The sequence below is a fragment of the Arachis hypogaea genome, chromosome 4 (genome assembly GCF_003086295.3).
Source record: "Arachis hypogaea cultivar Tifrunner chromosome 4, arahy.Tifrunner.gnm2.J5K5, whole genome shotgun sequence".
Taxonomy (NCBI): domain Eukaryota; kingdom Viridiplantae; phylum Streptophyta; class Magnoliopsida; order Fabales; family Fabaceae; genus Arachis; species Arachis hypogaea.
Window position 1 is genome coordinate 90,221,641 of NC_092039.1, and position 23,432 is coordinate 90,245,072.

The window sequence follows — 23,432 nt, forward strand, 5'->3', positions numbered from 1 at the left end:
AACTGCAAGTTTTATGGACTTCCATCTGAAGATCCTTATCAGTTTTTAACTGAGTTCTTGCAGATCTGTGAGACTGTAAAGACGAATGGAGTTGATCCTGAAGTCTACAGACTCATGCTTTTCCCTTTTGCTGTAAGAGACAGAGCTAGAATATGGTTGGATTCACAACCTAAGGATAGCCTGGACTCCTGGGATAAGCTGGTCACTGCCTTCTTGGATAAATTCTTTCCTCCTCAAAAGCTAAGCAAGCTGAGAGTGGATGTTCAAACCTTCAAACAAAAAGATGGTGAATCCCTCTATGAAGCTTGGGAAAGATATAAGCAGTTGACCAAAAGATGTCCATCTGACATGTTTTCAGAATGGACCCTATTAGATATATTCTATTATGGTCTCTCTGAATTTTCGAAAATGTCATTGGATCATTCTGCAGGTGGATCTATTCACCTGAAGAAAACGCCTGAAGAGGCTCAAGAACTCATTGACATGGTTACAAACAACCAATTCATGTATACCTTTGAGAGGAATTCCGTGAATAATGGGATACCTCAAAAGAAAGGAGTTCTTGAAATTGATGCTCTGAATGCCATATTGGCTCAGAACAAAATGTTGACTCAACAGGTCAACATAATCTCTCAAAATCTGAATGGATTGCAACATGCATCCAACAGTACTAGAGAGGTAGCTTCTGAAGAAGCTTATGATCCTGAGAACCCTGCCATGGCAGAGGTTAATTACATGGGTGAACCTTATGGAACCACCTATAACCCATCATGGAGAAATCATCCAAATTTCTCCTGGAAGGATCAACAAAAGCCTCAACAAGGCTTTAGCAATGGTGGACGCAATAGGCTGAGCAATAGTAAGCCATATCCATCATCTTCTCAGCAACAGACAGAGAATTCTGAACAAAACACTTCTAATTTAGCCAATATAGTCTCTGATCTATCAAAGGCCACTTTCAGTTTCATGAATGAAACAAGATCCTCCATTAGAAATTTGGAGGCACAAGTGGGCCAGCTGAGTAAGAAAGTCATTGAAACTCCTCCCAGTATTCTCCCAAGTAAAACAGAAGAGAATCCAAAAGGAGAGTGCAAGGCCATTGATTTAGTCAATATGGCCGAATGCACAAGGGAGGAGGAGGACAAAAATCCTAGTGAGGAAGACCTCCTGGGACGTCCCTCAAGCAAGAAGGAGTTTCCTATTAAGGATCCAAAGGAATCTGAGGCCCATACAGAGACCATAGAGATTCCATTAAATCTCCTTCTGCCATTCATGAAGACGTGACTGGAGAGCAAGTTGCTCAATATTTAGGAGCTATCATGAAGCTGAATGCCAAGTTGTTTGGTAATGAGACTTGGGAAAGTGAACCTTCCCTGCTCATTAGTAAACTAGATACTTGGATTCAGAAAACTCTACCTCAAAAGAAACAAGATCCTGGCAAGTTCCTAATACCTTGTACCATAGGCACCATGAACTTTGAAAAAGCTCTATGTGATCTGGGGTCAGGGATAAATCTTATGCCATTCTTTGTAATGGAGAAGCTAGGGATCATTGAGGTACAGCCTACCTTGTTCTCATTGCAATTGGCAGATAAGTCATTGAGACAAGCTTATGGAATAGTAGAGGACGTGTTAGTAAAGGTTGAAGGCCTTTACATCCCTGCTGATTTCATAATCTTAGACACTAGGAAGGAAGAGGATGATTGCATCATCCTTGGAAGACCTTTCCTAGCCACAGCAGAAGCTGTGATAGATGCCAACAGAGGTGAGTTAGTTCTTCAATTGAAGGGGGACTACCTTGTGTTTAAGGCACATGGTCATCCCTCTGTGACAGAAGAGAGTAAGCATGAAGAGCTTCTCTCAGTTCAGAGTCAAGAAGAACCCACACAGTCAAACTCTAAGTTTGGTGTTGTGACGCCACAACCAAACTCTAAGTTTGGTGTTAAGACCCCATATCCAAACTCTAAGTTTGGTATTGGGACTACACTAACATTGACCTGATCACCTTGTGGCTCCATGAGAGCCATTGTCAAGCTATTGACATTAAAGAAGCGCTTGTTGGGAGGCAACCCAATTTTAATTATCTAATTTTTATTTTATTGTTATTTTGTGTTTTATTAGGTACATGATCATGAGGAGTCACGAAAAAAATAAAAAAAAATTAAAAACAGAGTCAAAAACAGAAGAAAAAATTTTTCACCCTAGAGGACGCACAGGCTGGCGTTCAACGCCAGTAAGATGCATCTGGCTGGCGTTCAACGCCAGAACAGAGCACCATTCTGGCGCTGAATGCCAGAAACAAGCAACATTCTGGCGCTGAACGCCAGGAATGTGCCTAGAGGAGAAAAGCTGGCGCTGAACGCCAGTAACAAGCATGAAACTGGCGTTCAACGCCAGAAACATGCTTTACATGGGCGTTGAACGCCCAGAACGTGCACCAATGGGCGTTTAAACGCCAGAATGATGCACGAAGGCATTTTACATGCCTATTTGGTGAAGGAATGGTATTTCTTTACACCTCAGGATCCTGTGGACCCCACAGGATCACCTCAGGATCTGTGGACCCCACAGGATCCCCACCTACCATATTCCCACCTTACCTTTTAATCCTAATCACACTCTCCTAATCCTAAATCTCATTTTCCTACTCTCCATGTCACACTTCCCAACACCCATCACCAATCACCTCAATTCCTCTTCCCAATTACCCCATTCACCATTCACATCAACCAACTCTTCCCCATAAACCCCACCTACCTTCATAAAATTCAAATTCAATTTCCCACCCATTCCCACCCAAAATGGCCGAACACCCACCCTCCCCTCTCCCTATAAATACCCTTCCATTCTACTTCATTTTCACACAACACTAACCCCTCTTCTCCCACATAGCCAAACCTACTTCTTTCCCTCTCTACCATATTCTCTTCTTCTTCTTCTTCTCTTCTTTTCTTTCTTGCTCGAGGGCGAGCAATATTTTAAGTTTGGTGTGGTAAAAGCATAAGCTTTTTGTTTTTCCATTACCATCAATGGCACCTAAGGCCGGAGTATCCTCTAGAAAAGGGAAAGGGAAGACAAAAGCTTCCACCTCCGAGTCATGGGAGATGGAAAGATTCATCTCCAAGAGCCATCAAGACCACTTCTATGATGTTGTGGCAAAGAAGAAGGTGATCCCCGAGGTCTCTTTCAAGCTCAAAAAGAATGAGTATCCGGAAATCCGACATGAAATCCAAAGAAGAGGTTGGGAAGTCCTAACCAACCCCATGCAACAAGTCGGAATATTGATGGTTCAAGAGTTCTATGCCAATGCATGGATCACTAGGAACCATGATCAAAGTATGAACCCGAATCCAAAGAACTATCTCACAATGGTTCGGGGGAAATACTTAGATTTTAGTCCAGAAAATGTGAGGTTGGCATTTCACTTGCCCATGATGCAAGGAGATGAACGCCCCTACACTATAAGGGTCAACTTTAATCAAAGGTTGGACCAAGTCCTTATGGACATATGTGTGGAAGGAGCTCAGTGGAAAATAGATTCCAAAGGCAAGCCAGTTCAACTAAGAAGACTGGATCTCAAGCCTATGGCTAGAGGATGGTTGGAGTTCATTCAACGCTCCATCATTCCTACTAGCAACCGATCTGAAGTTACTGTGGATCGGGCCATCATGATCCATAGCATCATGATTGGAGAGGAAGTAGAAGTTCATGAAGTCATCTCTAATGAACTCTACAAAATAGCCGACAAGCCTTCACCCATGGCAAGGCTAGCCTTCCCTCACCTTATTTGCCATCTGTGTTACTCAGCTGGAGTTATCATAGAAGGAGATACCCCCATTGAAGAGGATAAGCCCATCACCAAGAAGAGGATGGAGCAAGCAAGAGAAACCATGCACGGTTCTCAAAAAGTGCATGAGGAAGCTCATCATCAACAAATCCCTAAGATGCCTCAAGGAATGCACTTTCCTCCCAACAATTATTGGGAGCAACTCAACACCTCCTTAGAAGATTTGAGCCACAATATGGAACAATTAAGGGTGGAACATCATGAGCACTCCATCATTCTCCAAGAAATAAGAGAAGATCAAAGAGCAATGAGGGAGGAGCAACAAAGGCAAGGAAGAGACATAGAAGAGCTTAAGGACATTGTTGGTCCTTCAAGAAGAAGACGCCACTAAAGGTGGATTCATTCCTTGTTCTTTATTTCTTTCTGTTTTCGGTTTTTAATATTGTGTTTATCTATGTTTTGTGTCTCTACTTCATGATCATTAGTATGTAACCATGCCTTAAAGCTATGAATAAAATCCATTAATCCTTCACCTCTCTTAAATGAAAAATGTTTTAATTCAAAAGAACAAGAAGTACATGAATTTCGAATTTATCCTTGAATTTAATTTAATTATATTGATGTGGTGACAATACTTTTTGTTTTCTGAATGAATGCTTGAACAGTGCATATTTTTGATCTTGTTGTTTATGAATGTTAAAATTGTTGGCTCTTGAAAGAATGATGAACAAAGAGAAATGTTATTGATGATCTGAAAAATCATGAAATTGATTCTTGAAGCAAGAAAGCTTGCGAAAAAAAAATGGCGAAAAAAAAATAGAAAGAAAAAGAAAAAGAAAGCAGAAAAAGCCAATAGCCCTTAAAACCAAAAGGCAAGGGTAAAAAGGATCCAAGGCTTTGAGCATCAATGGATAGGAGGGCCCAAGGAAATAAAATCCAGGCCTAAGCGGCTGAATCAAGCTGTCCCTAACCATGTGCTTGTGTCATGAAGGTCCAAGTGAAAAGCTTGAGACTGAGTGGTTAAAGTCGTGATTCAAAGCAAAAAGAGTGTGCTTAAGAGCTCTGGACACCACTAACTGGGGACTTGGTGCGCGAAATTGTGAACAATACTTTTTCACAACTCTCATAATCCCCGCTCATGAACCCCAAAAACTTGGTGGCTCAATACCATGGCATTACACAACTTCGCACAACTAACCAGCAAGTGCACTGGGTCATCCAAGTAATAAACCTTACGCGAGTAAGGGTCGATCCCACGGAGATTGTTAGTATTGAAGCAAGCTATGGTCATCTTGTAAATCTTAGTCAGGCAAACTCAAATGTATATGGTGATGAACGAAAATAAGACAAAGGTAAAGATAATGATACTTATGTAATTCATTGGTAGGAACTTCAGATAAGCTCATGAAGATGCCTTCCCTTCCGTCTCTCTGCTTTCCTACTGTCTTCATCCAATCCTTCTTACTCCTTTCCACGGCAAGCTTAAGCAAGGGTTTCACCGTTGTCAGTGGCTACCTCCCATCCTCTCAGTGAAAGCGATTGCATATGCTCTGTCACAGCATAGCGGAATTCATCTGTCGGTTCTCAATCAGGCCGGAATAGAATCCAGTGATTCTTTTGCGTCTGTCACTAACGCCCCGCCCTCAGGAGTTTGAAGCACGTCACAGTCATTCAATCATTGAATCCTACTCAGAATACCACAGACAAGGTTAGACCTTCCGGATTCTCTTGAATGCCGCCATCAGTTCCAGCCTATACCACGAAGATTATGATCTCACGGAATGGTTGGCTCGTTTGTCAGACGAGCACTCGGTTGTCACGCGATCAACCATGCATCGTGCAATCAGGAATCCAAGAGATATTCACTAGAGCCTTGATCGCTTGTAGAACAAGAGTGGTTGTCAGTCACCTTGTTCATGGGTGAGAATGATGATGAGTGTCATGGATCATCACATTCATCAAGTTGAAGAACAAGTGATATCTTAGAACAAGAACAAGCGGAATTGAATGGAAGAACAATAGTAATTGCATTAAAACTCGAGGTACAGCAGAGCTCCACACCTTAATCTATGGTGTGTAGAAACTCCACCGTTGAAAATACATAAGAACAAGGTCTAGGCATGGCCGAATGGCCAGCCTCCCAAAGTGATCAAAAGATCTAAAGAAAAGGTTCCAAAGATCAAAAGATTCTCCAAATACAATAGTAAAAGGTCCTATATATAGAAAACTAGTAACCTAAGGTGTACAGAGATGAGTAAATGACATAAAAATCCACTTCCGGGCCCACTTGGTGTGTGCTTGGGCTGAGCAATGAAGCTTTTTCGTGCAGAGACTCTTCTTGGAGTTAAACGCCAGCTTTTATGCCAGTTTGGGCGTTTAACTCCCATTTGGGTGCCAGTTCCGGCGTTTAACGCTGGGATTTCTGAGGGTGACTTTGTACGCCGGTTTGGGCCATCAAATCTTGGGCAAAGTATGGACTATCATATATTGCTGGAAAGCCCAGGATGTCTACTTTCCAACGCCGTTGAGAGCGCGCCAATTGGGCTTCTGTAGCTCCAGAAAATCCACTTCGAGTGCAGGGAGGTCAGAATCCAACAGCATCTGTAGTCCTTTTTAGTCTCTGAATCAGATTTTTGCTCAGGTCCCTCAATTTCAGCCAGAAAATACCTGAAATCACAGAAAAACACACAAACTCATAGTAAAGTCCAGAAAAGTGAATTTTAACTAAAAACTAATAAAAATATACTAAAAACTAACTATATCATACCAAAAACATACTAAAAACAATGCCAAAAAGCATACAAATTATCCGCTCATCACAACACCAAACTTAAATTGTTGCTTGTCCTCAAGCAACTGAAAATCAAATAAGATAAAAAAGAAGAGAATATGCAATGAATTCCAAAAACATCTGTGAAGATCAGTATTAATTAGATGAGCGGGGCTTTTAGCTTTTGGCCTCTGAATAGTTTTGGCATCTCACTCTATCCTTTGAAATTCAGAATGGTTGGCTTCTTTAGGAACTTAGAATCCAGATAGTGTTAATGATTCTCCTAGTAAAGTATGATGATTCTTGAACAAAGCTACTTATTGAGTCTTGGCTGTGGCCCAAAGCACTCTGTCTTCCAGTATTACCACCGGATACATACATGCCACAGACACATAATTGGGTGAACCTTTTCAGATTGTGACTCAGCTTTGCTAGAGTCCCCAACTAGAGGTGTCCAGGGTTCTTAAGCACACTCTTATTGCCTTGGATCACAACTTTATTTCTTTTCTCTATTTTTTTCCAATTTTTTTTTTCTTTTTCTTTTTCTCTTTTTTTTTCGATTTTTTTTTTCATAGCTTTTTCTTGCTTCAAGAATCATTGTAATGATTTTTCAGATCCTCAGTAACATGTCTCCTTTTTCATCATTCTTTCAAGAGCCAACATTCATGAACCACAAATTCAAAAGACATATGCACTGTTTAAGCATACATTCAGAGAACAAAAATATTGCTACCACATCAAACTAATTAAACTGTTATAAAATTCAAAATTCATGCAATTCTTTCCTTTTTTCAATTAAGCACATTTTTATTTAAGAAAGGTGATGGATTCATAGGACATTCATAACTTTAAGGCATAGACACTAAGACACTAATGATCACAAGATACAAACATGGATAAACACAAGCATAAAATTCGAAAAACAGAAGAATAAAGAACAAGTAAATCAAGGAACGGGTCCACCTTAGTGATGGCGACTCTTTCTTGCTCTTGAAGATCCTATGGAGTGCTTGAGCTCCTCAATGTCTCTTCGTTGTCTTTGTTGCTCCTCCCTCATGATTCTTTGATCTTCTCTAATCTCATGAAGGATGATGGAGTGTTCTTGATGCTCCACCCTTAGTTGTCCCATGTTGGAACTCAACTCTCCTAGGGAGGTATTTAATTGCTCCCAATAGTTTTGTGGAGGAAAATGCATCCCTTGAGGAATCTCAGGGATCTCATGATGAGTGGGATCTCTTATGTGCTCCATCCTTTTCTTAGTGATGGGCTTGTCCTCCTCAATGGGGGTGTCTCCCTCTATGTCAACTCCAACTGAATAACAGAGGTGACAAATGAGATGAGGAAAGGCTAACCTTGCCAAGGTAGAGGACTTGTCCACCACCTTATAGAGTTCTTGGGCTATAACCTCATGAACCTCTATTTCTTCTCCAATCATGATGCTATGGATCATGATAGCCCGGTCTATGGTAACTTCGGACCGGTTGCTAGTGGGAATGATTGAGCGTTGTATGAACTCTAACCATCCTCTAGCCACGGGCTTGAGGTCATGCCTTCTTAGTTGAACCGGCTTTCCTCTTGAATCTCTCTTCCATTGGGCGCCCTCTTCACATATGACTGTGAGGACTTGGTCCAACCTTTGATCAAAGTTGACCCTTCTAGTGTAAGGATGCTCATCTCCTTGCATCATAGGCAAGTTGAACGCCACCCTCACACTCTCCGGACTAAAATCCAAGTATTTCCCCCGAACCATAGTAAGGTAATTCTTTGGATTCGGGTTCACACTTTGGTCATGGTTCTTGGTGATCCATGCATTGGCAGAGAACTCTTGAACCATCAAGATTCCGACTTGTTGAATGGGGTTGGTAAGAACTTCCCAACCTCTTCTTTGGATCTCATGTCGGATCTCCGAATATTCACCCTTTTTGAGTGAAAAAGGGACCTCGGGGATCACCTTCTTCAAGGCCACAACTTCATATAAATGGTCTTGATGCACCCTTGAGATGAATCTCTCCATCTCCCATGACTCGGAGGTGGAAGCTTTTGCCTTCCCTTTCCTCTTTCTAGAGGTTTCTCCGGCCTTGGATGCCATAAATGGTTATGGAAAAGAAAAAAGCAATGCTTTTACCACACCAAACTTAAAATGTTTGCTCGTCCTCGAGCAAAAGAAGAAAGAAGAGAGTAGAAGAAGAAGAAATGAGGAGAAAGGGAATGGCTTTGTGTTCGGCCAAAAGGGAGAAGAAGTAGTGTTTAAGGTGTGTGAAGATGAAGGAGTGAAGGAGTGTTTATATAGGAGAGGGGGAGAGAGAGGTTCGGCCATTTGAGGGTGGGATTGGGTGGGAAAGTGGTTTGAATTTGAATGGTGAGGTAGGTGGGGTTTTATGAAGGATGGATGTGAGTGGTGAAGAGAAAGATGGGATTTGATAGGTGAGGGGTTTTTGGGGAAGAGGTGTGGAGGTGATTGGTGAAGAAGAGAGAGAGTGGTAGGGTAGGTGGGGATCCTGTGGGGTCCACAGATCCTGAGGTGTCAAGGAAAAGTCATCCCTGCACCAAATGGCATTCAAAATCACGTTTTGAGCCATTTCTGGCGTTAAACGCCGGGCTGGTGCCCATTTCTGGCGTTTAACGCCAACATCTTGCCCCTTTCTGGCGTTTAACGCCAGTCTGGTGCCCCTTTCTGGCGTTAAACGCCCAGAATGGTGCCAGACTGGGCGTTAAACGCCCACCAGCTAACCTCACTGGCGTTTAAACGCCAGTGGGTGCGTCCTCCAGGGTGTGCTGTTTTTCTTCCTGTTTTTCATTCTGTTTTTGCTTTTTTCATGGATTTTGTGACTTCTTATGATCATCAACCTACAAAAGACATAAAATAACAAAAGAAAATAGTTAATCATAAAACATTGGGTTGCCTCCCAACAAGCGCTTCTTTAATGTCATTAGCTTGACAGAGGACTCTCATGGAGCCTCAGAAATGCTCAGAACCGTGTTTGAACCTCCCAACACCAAACTTAGAGTTTGAATGTGGGGGTTCAACACCAAACTTAGAGTTTGGCTGTGGCCTCCCAATACTAAACTTAGAGTTTGACTGTGGGGGCTCTGTTTGGCTCTGTTTTGAGAGAAGCTCTTCATGCTTCCTCTCCATGATGACAGAGGGATATCCTTGGGCATTAAACACCAAGGATTCTTCATTCACTTGAATGATCAACTCTCCTCTATCAACATCAATCACAGCCTTTGCTGTGGCTAGGAAGGGTCTGCCAAGGATGATGGATTCATCCATGCACTTCCCAGTCTCTAGGACTATGAAATCAGTAGGGATGTAATGGTCTTCAACTTTAACCAGAACATCCTCTACAAGTCCATGGGCTTGTTTTCTTGAGTTGTCTGCCATCTCTAGTGAGATTTTTGCAGCTTGCACCTCAAAGATTCCTAACTTCTCCATTACAGAGAGGGGCATGAGGTTTACACTTGACCCTAAGTCACACAAGGCCTTCTTGAAGGTCATGGTGCCTATGATACAAGGTATAGAAAACTTCCCAGGATCCTGCCTCTTTTGAGGCAGTTTCTGCCTAGACAAGTCGTCTAGTTCCTTGATGAGCAAAAGGGGTTCATCCTCCCAAGTCTCATTTCCAAATAACTTGTCATTTAGCTTCATGATTGCTCCAAGGTATTTAGCAACTTGCTCTTCAGTGACATACTCATCCTCTTCAGAGGAAGAATACTCATCAGAGCTCATGAATGGCAGAAGTAAGTCCAATGGAATCTCTATGGTCTCATTTTGAGCCTCAGATTCCCATGGTTCCTCATTGGGGAACTCATTGGAGGCCAGTGGACGTCCAGTGAGGCCTTCCTCAGTGGCGTTCACTGCCTCCTCTTTCTCCCAAAATTCGGCCATGTTGATGGCCTTGCACTCTCCTTTTGGATTTTCTTCTGTATTGCTTGGAAGAGTACTAGGAGGGAGTTCAGTAATTTTCTTGCTCAGCTGACCCACTTGTGCCTCCAAATTTCTAATGGAGGACCTTGTTTCAGTCATGAAACTTTGAGTGGTTTTGATCAGATCAGAGACCATGGTTGCTAAGTCAGAGGTATTCTGCTTAGAACTCTCTGTCTGTTGCTGAGAAGATGATGGAAAAGGCTTGCTATTGCTAAACCTGCTTCTTCCACCATTATTGTTATTGAAACCTTGTTGAGGTCTCTGTTGATCCTTCCATGAGAGATTTGGATGATTCCTCCATGAAGGATTGTAGGTGTTTCCATAGGGTTCTCCCATGTAATTCACCTCTTCCATTGAAGGGTTCTCAGGATCATAAGCTTCTTCCTCAGATGAAGCTTCCTTAGTACTGCTTGGTGCATTTTGCATTCCAGACAGACTTTGAGAAATCATATTGACTTGTTGAGTCAATATTTTGTTCTGAGCCAATATGGCATTCAGAGTGTCAATCTCAAGAACTCCTTTCTTCTGACTAGTCCCATTGTTCACAGGATTTCTTTCAGAAGTGTACATGAATTGGTTATTTGCAACCATTTCAATCAGTTCTTGAGCTTCTGCAGGCGTCTTCTTCAAATGAAGAGAGCCTCCAGCAGAGCTATCCAAAGACATCTTGGACAGTTCAGAGAGACCATCATAGAAAATACCTATGATGCTCCATTCAGAAAGCATGTCAGAGGGACACTTTCTGATTAATTGTTTGTATCTTTCCCAAGCTTCATAGAGGGATTCTCCTTCCTTCTGTTTGAAGGTTTGGACTTCCACTCTAAGCTTACTCAATTTTTGAGGTGGAAAAAGCTTTGCCAAGAAGGCATTGACTAGCTTTTCCTAAGAGTCCAGGCTTTCTTTAGGTTGAGAGTCCAACCATGTTCTAGCTCTGTCTCTTACAGCAAAAGGGAATAGCATCAGTCTGTAGACCTCAGGGTCAACCCCATTAGTCTTGACTGTGTCACAGATTTGCAAGAACTCAGCTAAAAACTGATGAGGATCTTCCAATGGAAGTCCATGGAACTTGCAATTCTGTTGCATTAGAGAAACTAATTGAGGCTTAAGCTCAAAGTTGTTTGCTCCAATGGCAGGGATAAAGATGCTTCTCCCATAGAAGTCGGGAGTAGGTGCAGTAAAGTCACCCAGCACCTTCCTTGCATTGTTGGCATTGTTGTTGTTTTCGGCTGCCATGAGTTCTTCTTCCTTGAAGAATTCGTTCAGGTGCTCTAAAGAGAGTTGTGCTTTGGCTTCTCTTAGCTTTCTCTTCAAGGTCCTTTCAGGTTCAGGATCAGCCTCAACAATAATGCCTTTGTCTTTGCTCCTGCTCATAAGAAAGAGAAGAGAACAAGAAAATGTGGAATCCTCTATGTCACAGTATAGAGATTCCTTTAGGTGTCAGAGGAAAAGAAGAGTAGAAGACAGAAGTAGAAAATTCGAACTTATCAGAGAAAATGGAGTTCGAATTTTGCATTAAGGGATAGTGTTAGTCCATAAATAGAAGGATGTGAGAAGGAGGGAAGTAATTTTTCGAAAATTAAGTAGGAAATTTGAAAACATTTTTGAAAAACATTACTTAATTTTCGAAAATGAAAAGGGAAAAGAAATCAATTGATTTCTGAAAAAGATTTTGAAATTAGAAATCAAAAAGATTTGATTGAAAACTATTTTGAAAAAGATGTGGTTAAGAGGATATGATTGTTTTTAAAAAAATGTGATTGAGAAGATATGATTTGAAAAACATTTTTAAAAAGATTTGATTTGAAAATTAAAAACTTGACTAACAAGAAAAGATATGATTCAAACATTAAACCTTTCTCAACAGAAAAGGTAACATACTTGAAATGTTGAATCAAATCATTAATTGATAGTAAGTATCTTTAAAAATGGAAAGAAATTGATTTTTGAAAAAGATTTGATTGAAAAATTGATTTGAAAAAGATTTGATTTTGAAAAGATTTTGAAAACTTAGAAAAAATTTGATTTGAAAACAAAATCTTCCCTTCTAGCCATCGTGGCGTTAAACGCCCAGAATGGTATCCATTCTGGCGTTTAACGCCCAAAATGCTACCCTTTTGGGCGTTAAACGCCCAACCAGGTACCCTGGCTGGCGTTTAAACGCCAGTCTGTCCTTCTTCACTGGGCGTTTTGAACGTCCAGCTTTTTCTGTGCAATTCCTCTGCTGTATGTTCTGAATCTTCAATTCTCTGTATTATTGACTTGAAAAGACACAAATTAAAAATATTTTTGGATTTTTAATAATAAGGAAAAATCAAAATGCAACAAGAATCAAATAACAATGCATGCAAGACACCAAACTTAGCAGTGTGTATACTACTGACACTAACAAGATGAAAATGCATATGAGACACACAAAACACTCAAGTCAATTGAATTTAAAGATCAGAGCACGAAAATCATCAAGAATTACTTGAAGATCCTTAAGACACATGAATGAATGCATGCAATTGACACCAAACTTAAGATGAGACACTAGACTCAAACAAGAAATTTTTGGATTTTATGATTTTTTTAATTTTTTTTTGTGTTTTTCGAAAATTAAGTGGAAAAAGATATCAAAATTCTTAATGAGAATTCCAGGAATCAGTGCAATGCTAGTCTAAGACTCCGGTCCAGGAATTAGACATGGCTTCACAGCCAGCCAAGCTCTCAAAGAAAGCTTCGGTCCAAAACACTAGACATGACCAAAGGTCAGCCAAGCCTTAGCAGATCACTGCTCCAAAAGCAAGATTGATAAAATCAACAAGCTCTTGTGGTGATAAGTTGAAACCTCGGTCCAATGAAATTAGACATGGCTTCTCAGCCAGCCAGATTTCAACAAATCATCATGAAACTCTAGAATTCATCTTCAAGAATTTCGAAAAAAAATAAATACCTAATCTAAGCAACAAGATGAACCTTCAGTTGTCCAAACTTGAACAATCCCCGGCAATAACGCCAAAAATTTGGTGTTGTTGCCGGATCTTGGCACTGATGTTACCAAAAGCTTGCTCAAAACTTGAACAATCCCCGGCAACGGCGCCAAAAACTTGGTGTTGTTGCCGGATCTTGGCACTGATGTTACCAAAAGCTTGCTCAAAACTTGAACAATCCCCGGCAACGGCACCAAAAACTTGGTGCGCGAAATTGTGAACAATACTTTTTCACAACTCTCATAATCCCCGGTCATGAACCCCAAAAACTTGGTGGCTCAATACCATGGCATTACACAACTTCGCACAACTAACCAGCAAGTGCACTGGGTCGTCCAAGTAATAAACCTTACGCGATTAAGGGTCGATCCCACGGAGATTGTTAGTATTGAAGCAAGCTATGGTCATCTTGTAAATCTTAGTCAGGCAAACTCAAATGTATATGGTGATGAACGAAAATAACACAAAGGTAAAGATAGAGATACTTATGTAATTCATTGGTAGGAACTTCAGATAAGCGCATGAAGATGCCTTCCCTTCCGTCTCTCTGCTTTCCTACTGTCTTCATCCAATCCTTCTTACTCCTTTCCATGGCAAGCTTAAGCAAGGGTTTCACCGTTGTCAGTGGCTACCTCCCATCCTCTCAGTGAAAGCGATTGCATATGCTCTGTCACAGCATAGCGGAATTCATCTGTCGGTTCTCAATCAGGCCGGAATAGAATCCAGTGATTCTTTTGCGTCTGTCACTAACGCCCCGCCCTCAGGAGTTTGAAGCACGTCACAGTCATTCAATCATTGAATCCTACTCAGAATACCACAGACAAGGTTAGACCTTCCGAATTCTCTTGAATGCCGCCATCAGTTCCAGCCTATACCACGAAGATTCTGATCTCACGGAATGGTTGGCTCGTTTGTCAGACGAGCACTCGGTTGTCAGGCGATCAACCATGCATCGTGCAATCAGGAATCCAAGAGATATTCACTAGAGCCTTGATCGCTTGTAGAACAAGAGTGGTTGTCAGTCACCTTGTTCATGGGTGAGAATGATGATGAGTGTCACGGATCATCACATTCATCAAGTTGAAGAACAAGTGATATCTTAGAACAAGAACAAGCGGAATTGAATGGAAGAACAATAGTAATTGCATTAAAACTCGAGGTACAGCAGAGCTCCTCACCTTAATCTATGGTGTGTAGAAACTCCACCGTTGAAAATACATAAGAACAAGGTCTAGGCATGGCCGAATGGCCAGCCTCCCAAAGTGATCAAAAGATCTAAAGAAAAGGTTCCAAAGATCAAAAGATTCTCCAAATACAATAGTAAAAGGTCCTATATATAGAAAACTAGTAACCTAAGGTGTACAGAGATGAGTAAATGACATAAAAATCCACTTCCGGGCCCACTTGGTGTGTGCTTGGGCTGAGCAATGAAGCTTTTTCGTGCAGAGACTCTTCTTGGAGTTAAACGCCAGCTTTTATGCCAGTTTGGGCGTTTAACTCCCATTTGGGTGCCAGTTCCGGCGTTTAACGCTGGGATTTCTGAGGGTGACTTTGTACGCCGGTTTGGGCCATCAAATCTTGGGCAAAGTATGGACTATCATATATTGCTGGAAAGCCCAGGATGTCTACTTTCCAACGCCGTTGAGAGCGCGCCAATTGGGCATCTGTAGCTCCAGAAAATCCACTTCGTGTGCAGGGAGTTCAGAATCCAACAGCATCTGCAATCCTTTTTAGTCTCTGAATCAGATTTTTGCTCAGGTCCCTCAATTTCAGCCAGAAAATACCTGAAATCACAGAAAAACACACAAACTCATAGTAAAGTCCAGAAAAGTGAATTTTAACTAAAAACTAATAAAAATATACTAAAAACTAACTATATCATACCAAAAACACACTAAAAACAATGCCAAAAAGCATACAAATTATCCGCTCATCTGGACTCTAGCAAAGCTGAGTCACAATCTGAAAAGGTTCACCCAGTTATGTGTCTGTGGCATTTATGTATCCGGTGGTAATATTGGAAAACAAAGTGCTTAGGGCCACGGCCAAGACTCATAAGTAGCTGTGTTCAAGAATCAACATGCTTAACTAGGAAAGTCAATAACACTATCCGAAATTCTAAGTTCCTAGAGAAGCCAATCATTCTGAACTTCAAAGGAAAAAGTGAGATGCCAAAACTGTTCAGAAGCAAAAAGCTACAAGTCTCGCTCATCTAATTATAATTAATATTCATTGATATTCTGGAATTTATAGTATATTCTCTTCTTTTTATCCTATTTGATTTTAAGTTGCTTGGGGACAAGCAACAATTTAAGTTTGGTGTTGTGATGAGCGGATAATTTATACGCTTTTTGGCATTGTTTTTAGGTAGTTTTTAGTAAGTTTGAGCTACTTTTAGGGATGTTTTCACTAGTTTTTATGTTAAATTCACATTTCTGGACTTTACTATGAGTTTGTGTGTTTTTCTGTGATTTCAGGTAATTTCTGGTTGAAATTGAGGGACTTGAGCAAAACTCTGAAAAAGGCTGACAAAAGGACTGCTGATGCTGTTGGAATCTGACCTCCCTGCACTCAAAATGGATTTTCTGGAGCTACAGAACTTCAATTGGCACGATCTTAACGGCGTTGGAAAGTAGACATCCAGGGCTTTCCAGCAATATATAATAGTCCATACTTTATTCGGGAATTGACGACGTAACTTGGCGTTGAACGCCAAGTTCATGCTGCTGTCTGGAGTTAAACGCCAGAAAAACGTCATGATCCGGAGTTGAACGCCCAAAACACGTCATAACTCGGAGTTCAACTCCAAGAGAAGCCTCAGCTCGTGGATTGATCAAGCTCAGCCCAAGCATACACCAAGTGGGCCCCGGAAGTGGATTTATGCATCAATTACTTACTCATGTAAACCCTAGGAGCTAGTTTATTATAAATAGAACATTTAACTATTGTATTAAAGATCTTTGACTAGATCCTGGATTGCATTTTGAATCTTGGGACGATTAATTCTCAGATCATGGGGGCTGGCTATTCGGCCATGCCTGAACCTTTCACTTATGTATTTTCAACAGTGGAGTTTCTGCACACCATAGATTAAGGGTGTGGAGCTCTGCTGTACCTCAAGTTTCAATACAATTACTATTACTTTCTATTCAATTCTCTTCTATTCTTATTCCAAGATATACGCTACACTTAACTTTGATGAATGTGATGATCCGTGACACTCATCATCATTCTCACCTATGAACGCACGTGACTGACAACCACTTCCGTTCTACCTTAGGCCGGGCGCATATCTCTTAGATTCCTCAACAGAATCTTTGTGGTATAAGCTAGATAGATGGCGGCATTCATGAGGATCCGGAAGGTCTAAACCTTGTCTGTGGTATTCCGAGTAGGATTCTGGGATTGAATGACTGTGACGAGCTTCAAACTCCTGAAGGCTGGGCGTGATGAAAAACGCAAAAGAATCAAGGGATTCTATTCCAACCTGATTGTGAACCGACAGATGATTAGCCGTGCTGTGACAGAGCATAGGAAAGTTTTCACTGAGAGGATGGGATGTAGCCATTGACAACGGTGATGCCCTACATACAGCTTGCCATGGGAAGGAGTAGGAAGGATTGGATGACTGTAACAGGAAAGTAGAGATTCAAGAGGAGCACAGCATCTCCATACACTTATCTGAAATTCCCACTATTAATTTACATAAGTATTTCTATCCCTTTTACTTTCTTTTTATTATTAATTTTCGAAAACCAAAACTATTTAATCTGCCTAACTGAGATTTACAAGGTGACCATAGCTTGCTTCATACCAACAATCTCTGTGGGATCGACCCTTACTCACGTAAGGTATTACTTGGATGACCCAGTACACTTGCTGGTTAAGTTGAACGGAGTTGTGAACTATGGTATTGGCATCATGTTTTTTTGGCGCCATTACCAGGGAATGAAAAGCAATGAATTTTGCAAAATGGAATAACAATCAAATCACAATTTCGTCCACCAACGACCCGAGGTTTGAATACTCGGTTAACAATTTCTAAAGGGGTTTGTTACTTGTGACACCCAAAACGTTTGTACGAAGGGATTTTTGTCGGTTTAGAGACTATATCTACAACGCGACTATTTTTATGACATTCTTTACTGGTAAAAATCATAACGTCAGTTTGCTTGTCCTCAAGCAAAAGAATGGAAAGGAGAGGGATAGAAGGAGAGCTAGTAGCGAACGGTAGATGAGAGGAGGGAGGCCGAATGTGGATTTAAAGGGAGGGGGTGGGATTTCGAAAATTTTGAAGATAAGATAGAAGATATGATTTGTAAAAGATAAATATGATAGAAAAAGATATAATTTAAAATAAAAAAGTTGTGAAAGATATTTGAAAAAGATAAATCTGAATTTTATTTTGAAAAAGATTTGAGATGAATTTGAAAGGATAATTGAGTTTTAAAAAAAATTTTGAAAAGAAGTTGGATGGGGTTTGAAAAAGGATTTGTGTTTATGAATTAAGATACATTTGATATTTTTGAAAAAGGGATTTTAGAAATTAGGATTAAAACTTTTGGAATTGAAGGATGAGAGTTTGTAACATGCTTATGCAAGAAATCATGAATTGAAATATGAAAATTGAAAAAAATGTGAAGTAAAAACGAATTTACCTCCTCCCCACAATCCTGGCATTAAACGCCCAAACGCTGCATGTTTTGGGCGTTTAACGCCCATTTGCAGCTTCTCCTGGGCGTTCAACGCCCAGCTGTTGCTTCTAGCTGGCGTTGAACGCCAGGAACTCCTTTGTCATTGGGTGTTTTTCTGAACGCTCAGGATGTTGTAAATCTGGCGTTAAACGCCCAGAAGGTGCTTCTTTCTGGCGTTCAACGCCCAGATGGCTATTCTTACTGGCGTTGAACACCCAGTAGATGCTTCTTTTGGGCGTTGATAAACGAAATTTAGCATGTCGATTTAGAATTCAATGATGAATATGATCGTGAGTATAGTCTAATCGACACTTAAACTTCGCATCAAACAATCCTACAATCTATAACCGAGAGTATTAGTCTCCCGAGTCATCCTCCCTTGGAATTGCTAGAGTGTACATCTTATTTATTAGAAAGCCTTGTTATGATTCCTTGAAGGTTTTGGCAAAATAGAAAGCAAACAATCAATCCTTAGAAGACTTGGCTTAGGGTTGGCATTAGAAATTCTATCCTTATAGTTCTTTCAATGATGACAACAATTAGGCCTTGCTTCATTTAGTTAACCCCTAGGCATAGAGGAAAGTCAAATGAGAGTAATCAACTTGAGTCACAAGTCCTAGCTTTACCTTATGGAAATCTAGCTTTAGTGTACTCTAAGTCAATTAGCAATCCCTAATTCTAAATCAACAATTGACACAACTATTCAACTTCTTTTAATGGCCCAACCCCTATGATAAGTAAGAAACTTTTACTTCATAACTAGTGTTGGCATTTCATCAAACATTTGGTGAGCAAGAGTGAAAGCCATGGTAAAATCGAGAAGAAAGTAGAATTAAAAGTATTTCAACACAAGGAACTAAAAACAATTAACAAAGAACAATAATGGAAATGAAATTCTAGAAGAATTGATTAAATCCAAAACTACAAAATTAAATCCAAGATCTATGAGAATTGAGCAATTACAAACACTAATTGAGATTGGAGAAGAAGATCTATGACATGAACAAAATGAATTGAGAATTGCAATGGATCTCACCAAAGAGTGAATGAAAATTCAGAAATTAGATGAAGATGAACCCTAATGAGAGCTTTGAATCTCTCTCCTTCTCCACAAGTGTAACTAACTATCTTCCAAAAAATCTAGAATCTAGAAAATGAGCTAAAAAGTCCTTAACCCTTGTTCCCTTGGTCTTCTTAAGCTTTTCCCGCCAGGGCACTTCCCCAAAATGGGATTCCCAACTGCCTCCATGCCCAAGTCACGTGGCTCTTTTAAAAAAATCATATTCGAACATCGGCGCGCACGTGCCATGTACGCGTGCGCGCCCACGGGGCATCTTGTAATGTGCGTGGAAGCGTAATGTACGCGTGCGCGCCACCGGAGATCATGGCTTAGCGCTACGCAAGCCGGCTCGTGGTTTGGCTCTTGGCTTCGACTTCTAAATGCTCAATCCACGCGGACGCGTCAAGTGCACGCACGCGCCCATGCTGAGATTTCCAAGGCTCAATTCTCATGCTCCCTTCCTTTGCACCCGTCCTCCTTCTCTCTTCCGGTCCATCCCTGCCCTATATTCTGAAACCACTTAACACACGGATCACGGCATCGAATGGCATCAAGAGAAGATTAGAAATGTATCTAATTTAGTGCAAAATAAGCATGTTTTCATCCATGAGGCAAAATTAGGAAAGGAACACAAAGTCTTGTATTTTCATCTAGAAAGTGTGCGAAATTATTGATAAAACCCCTGAAATCAGCACAAGATAAACCCTCAAAATGGGGTATATCAACCTCCTCACACTTGGATTCTAGCATGTCCTCATGCGTGGAGAAATGCAAAAGAAACACTAAAGACCGAGGGATCATAAAGGTATAAGATTCATGAAGTGCAACCTACTTATATGAATGCAACTATGACTAGTGCTATCATCTACTTGGTTAGGAACAAATCGACCTTCCTAAGATATATGCAAGCATATAAGGTCCGATGGTGGTCAATATATAGGACTTACCAATTTTTTTTAAGCGTCAAATGCAATACATGCAACTTTGCATGAAGAACGCTTGTGAGAGCCGGGAATCAAGGAATTGAGCATCGAACCCTCACTGGAAGTGTTTGCACTCTAGTCGCTCGGTGTTTGGGGTTGGTCCTCTCAATTCTCTCCTAATCATGCTTTCTAAGATTTGTTTTTCTTCTAACAATCAACAAATATTTCATGCATGCATACATATATCATGAGGTCTTTTCTTTGGTTGTAATGGGGTTAGGGTCAAGGTAGGATGCATATTTGGTCAAGTGAGCTTAAAATTTGAATCTTTGATAGGCTTAGGCTTCCCTCCTACCCTATGACATCCTATACAATTAAGTTCTAACCTAACTACCCATTTTTCACTTTTTCACATACTCATGTATCCCTTTTCATTTCGCAACACTCATGCATTGATTTTATTGAGCTACACTTTGCTTTGGGGCGTTTTGCCCCCTTTTTATTTCTTTCTTTTTCTTCTTTTTTTCTCTCTTTTTCTATTATTTTTTTTTCATATTATTTTTTTTCTTTTTTTTTCTTTTCTCCTTTTTTTTCTTTTGTTTTTCTCATTTTTTTTATATACAAGAGCATCAATGCATAAGGTCTATACATTTGATCAATACATGAGTATGTACCCAATTTCCAATATTTTCAATAACAGTACAAAACTACCCTCTTATTCATCCAATGTCCCAAGATTCCCATACTTGAATGATACTCACACACACTAGCCTAAGCTAATCAAAGATCCAAATAAGGACTTTTATTGTTTTCCGCTTTAAGGCTTGTATTGTGCTAAATTAAAGAACCAAGTGGGTTAATCGTAGGGTCAAAGTTGGCTAACAAAGGAAGATAAAAGGTAGGGCCATTTGGGTAAGTGAGCTAATGAAATGATGGCCTCAATCATATAAATGCATGAGTACACAAAATAATGGATATAAAGAATCAAACAAATCAAGGATCACACTCATAGAGAGAAAACAATTGCACACAAGAAGGATAGCAGGTGACTATAAGATGTAGCCACAAACAAGGCTCAAAGCTCACTAGCTTGTGTTCTTAACTCAAAATCCATGTTCCAAAATATAATTCTTCATGCAAATTTGGCATCAAACTTGTTTAAAATTGGCAATGCCACGGTTGCCCCAAAGTATTGATTTCCTAGGAAAGAGTTTCATTGTTCCAACCAAGTAAACTTATCATGCAAATTGTGTCAAATAAGACATAATCATGCAACCTATCCTAATTACAAAGGAGTTTAAAGAACAAGAATTTATTCGGGTGTTACCTACAGAGATCGGTCGGCCGACCTCCCCACACTTAAAACTTAGCACGGTCCTCTGTGCTATAGGTTAGGCGCAATGGGTGGTCGAGTCCCGAGTGTCCCTCATCTCCAATGTCATCGCTATCTCCGCTTGAAGTTGCGGTTGATGTGGAGATATTGGGTTCCTCCATAGGTGGGGTGACTACACTTAGAAGTTTCTTCACGTGAGCGTATCGGCGTTGGTTACGCCTCTCATAACGGTCCAACTTCCTGTGAAGGTCTTCAAGGCATTGGGTGGCTGATTTTTGTGGTGTGGATGATGTGGTAGTGTTGCGAGTTGGTGTGGGTAGTCTAATGTTCTTGGTGAATTCCGGAGGCTTGAGTCATCTCTTGGTCGGAATAACGTCGCCCTCGACTGGAATTGAGGTTCTCCTATCCTTAGCCTCTCGGTGGACGCCGGCCATTGCAACTAATTCGGTCACCATGGCAGGGAAGGGTAGATTTCCCTTGGCATGAATGCGCCCCATGGATTGGCGAATGGCATGCGAGATGTCGACCGGTTTCTCAGTTAAGATGCACCATATCAATAATGCAAGCTCGGCGGTAATGGATGACCCATGGGTGCTTGGGAGCACGTAGTGAGCTAGAATTTGGGCCCATGCCGTGGCTTCTTGAGTGAGGTAGTGGGCATCTAAACCCTTTGGTCGTTGCTTTATGGTCCCCCGAATCCAACATGCGTCGGGTAAAGCAATTATGCGGAGGATTGCGTTCCAATCGAACGCACGGTCATCGCATGCAGTCAAGACTTCTTGGTAGGCATCATATCCATCCGTCAACGGTCCAATCCCAAGGACTTCTCGAATGGTTTCCACTGTGACTGACACTTGCTTCCGGCGCACAAATATTGATGTGAGAAGGGGTGAGTAGTAGTTGGAGTAAAATTCCACCACCCATGATAGATTGGCCTCCTTTGGTTGCCTCAAGAGGAACCTCCATTGCCTCCGGTCAATGTGTGGCATCACTATCGGAGTGAGGTGAGCCGGTAGGACTAGAAGAGGCTCCGGGTGATAATTCCTTTCAATCATTCTTGAGTAAATAAGTTCGCAGTAGCGGTTAGGGAACTTATTTGAATCCTTTGGAGGGTTGTCCTTCTCTAGAACATCAACGGGGCCCTTAGCCTTCTTTAGGAGTGACTTGGCCATTAGTTCTTGGGGCGCTCTACTGGAAGTTGGCTTCTTCGGGGCTTTCCCTTTATTCCTTTTGATTACCATCCTGTGATAGCAAAGAAAGGGGATAACATCAAACCCAAAGAAGCGTAATTGAATGCGATGATGCAAATGAAGAGTTATGCCATAAGAAGATGGGTATCATTATTACATGACAGCTGCAACATATAACTCAGATAACATATGATGAGCAAGGCGAATCATTTGCATGTGGTGCAAGGGTAGGTTAAGCATGCAAGTAAGAAGCATGAGAGGCATACACCCTCAAATACCAAAGTGGGAGTCAATTTATGAAAAGGTGAGTGGATGGATTGGAAAATGTGGGGATGCACCCAAAAGTGGTTAGTTAAGAGGCAATTAGTCAAAATGAGCTCAAAACTCAAGTATGCCTTTTCTCAAACAGTAGGCGTGCATCCTTTTTGTAGTATGTAATTAGATGCAAGTAAAAGTAATGTAACAATCCACAATCCAATATTAATGATTACAGTGCACAGTGGGTGTAAGAAAATCAAGCAACACATCTCATCTATCAATGCAAGAGAATGTAGGACCCAAATGCCTATGAAGAGTTAAATGGAAAAAAACGAAAACACCCCAAAGAAGTAGCTAAAAAGATGTAGGGGGAAAAGAAAGGGACTACCTAAAACAAGTTGAAATTGAAGATTAAGAATCAAAAATAGAGAAGTAGAGCAAGAGGGGAGCTTAGTAAAGTACCTTGAGAGAGATGGAAATGGATATGGGAGAGGAGGTTGGAAAGTGGAATGATGGAG

At 40.9% G+C, this 23,432-nt stretch overlaps 1 non-coding gene across 1 annotated transcript; it reads right to left on the minus strand.

Annotated features, from left to right (window-relative positions):
• Positions 1-246: 246 nt before the first annotated feature.
• LOC112798628 (small nucleolar RNA R71) lies at positions 247-350 on the minus strand. Its single transcript, XR_003200232.1, has one exon. It is a non-coding gene; the product is annotated as a small nucleolar RNA R71 (small nucleolar RNA).
• Between the last annotated feature and the right edge of the window lie 23,082 nt (positions 351-23,432).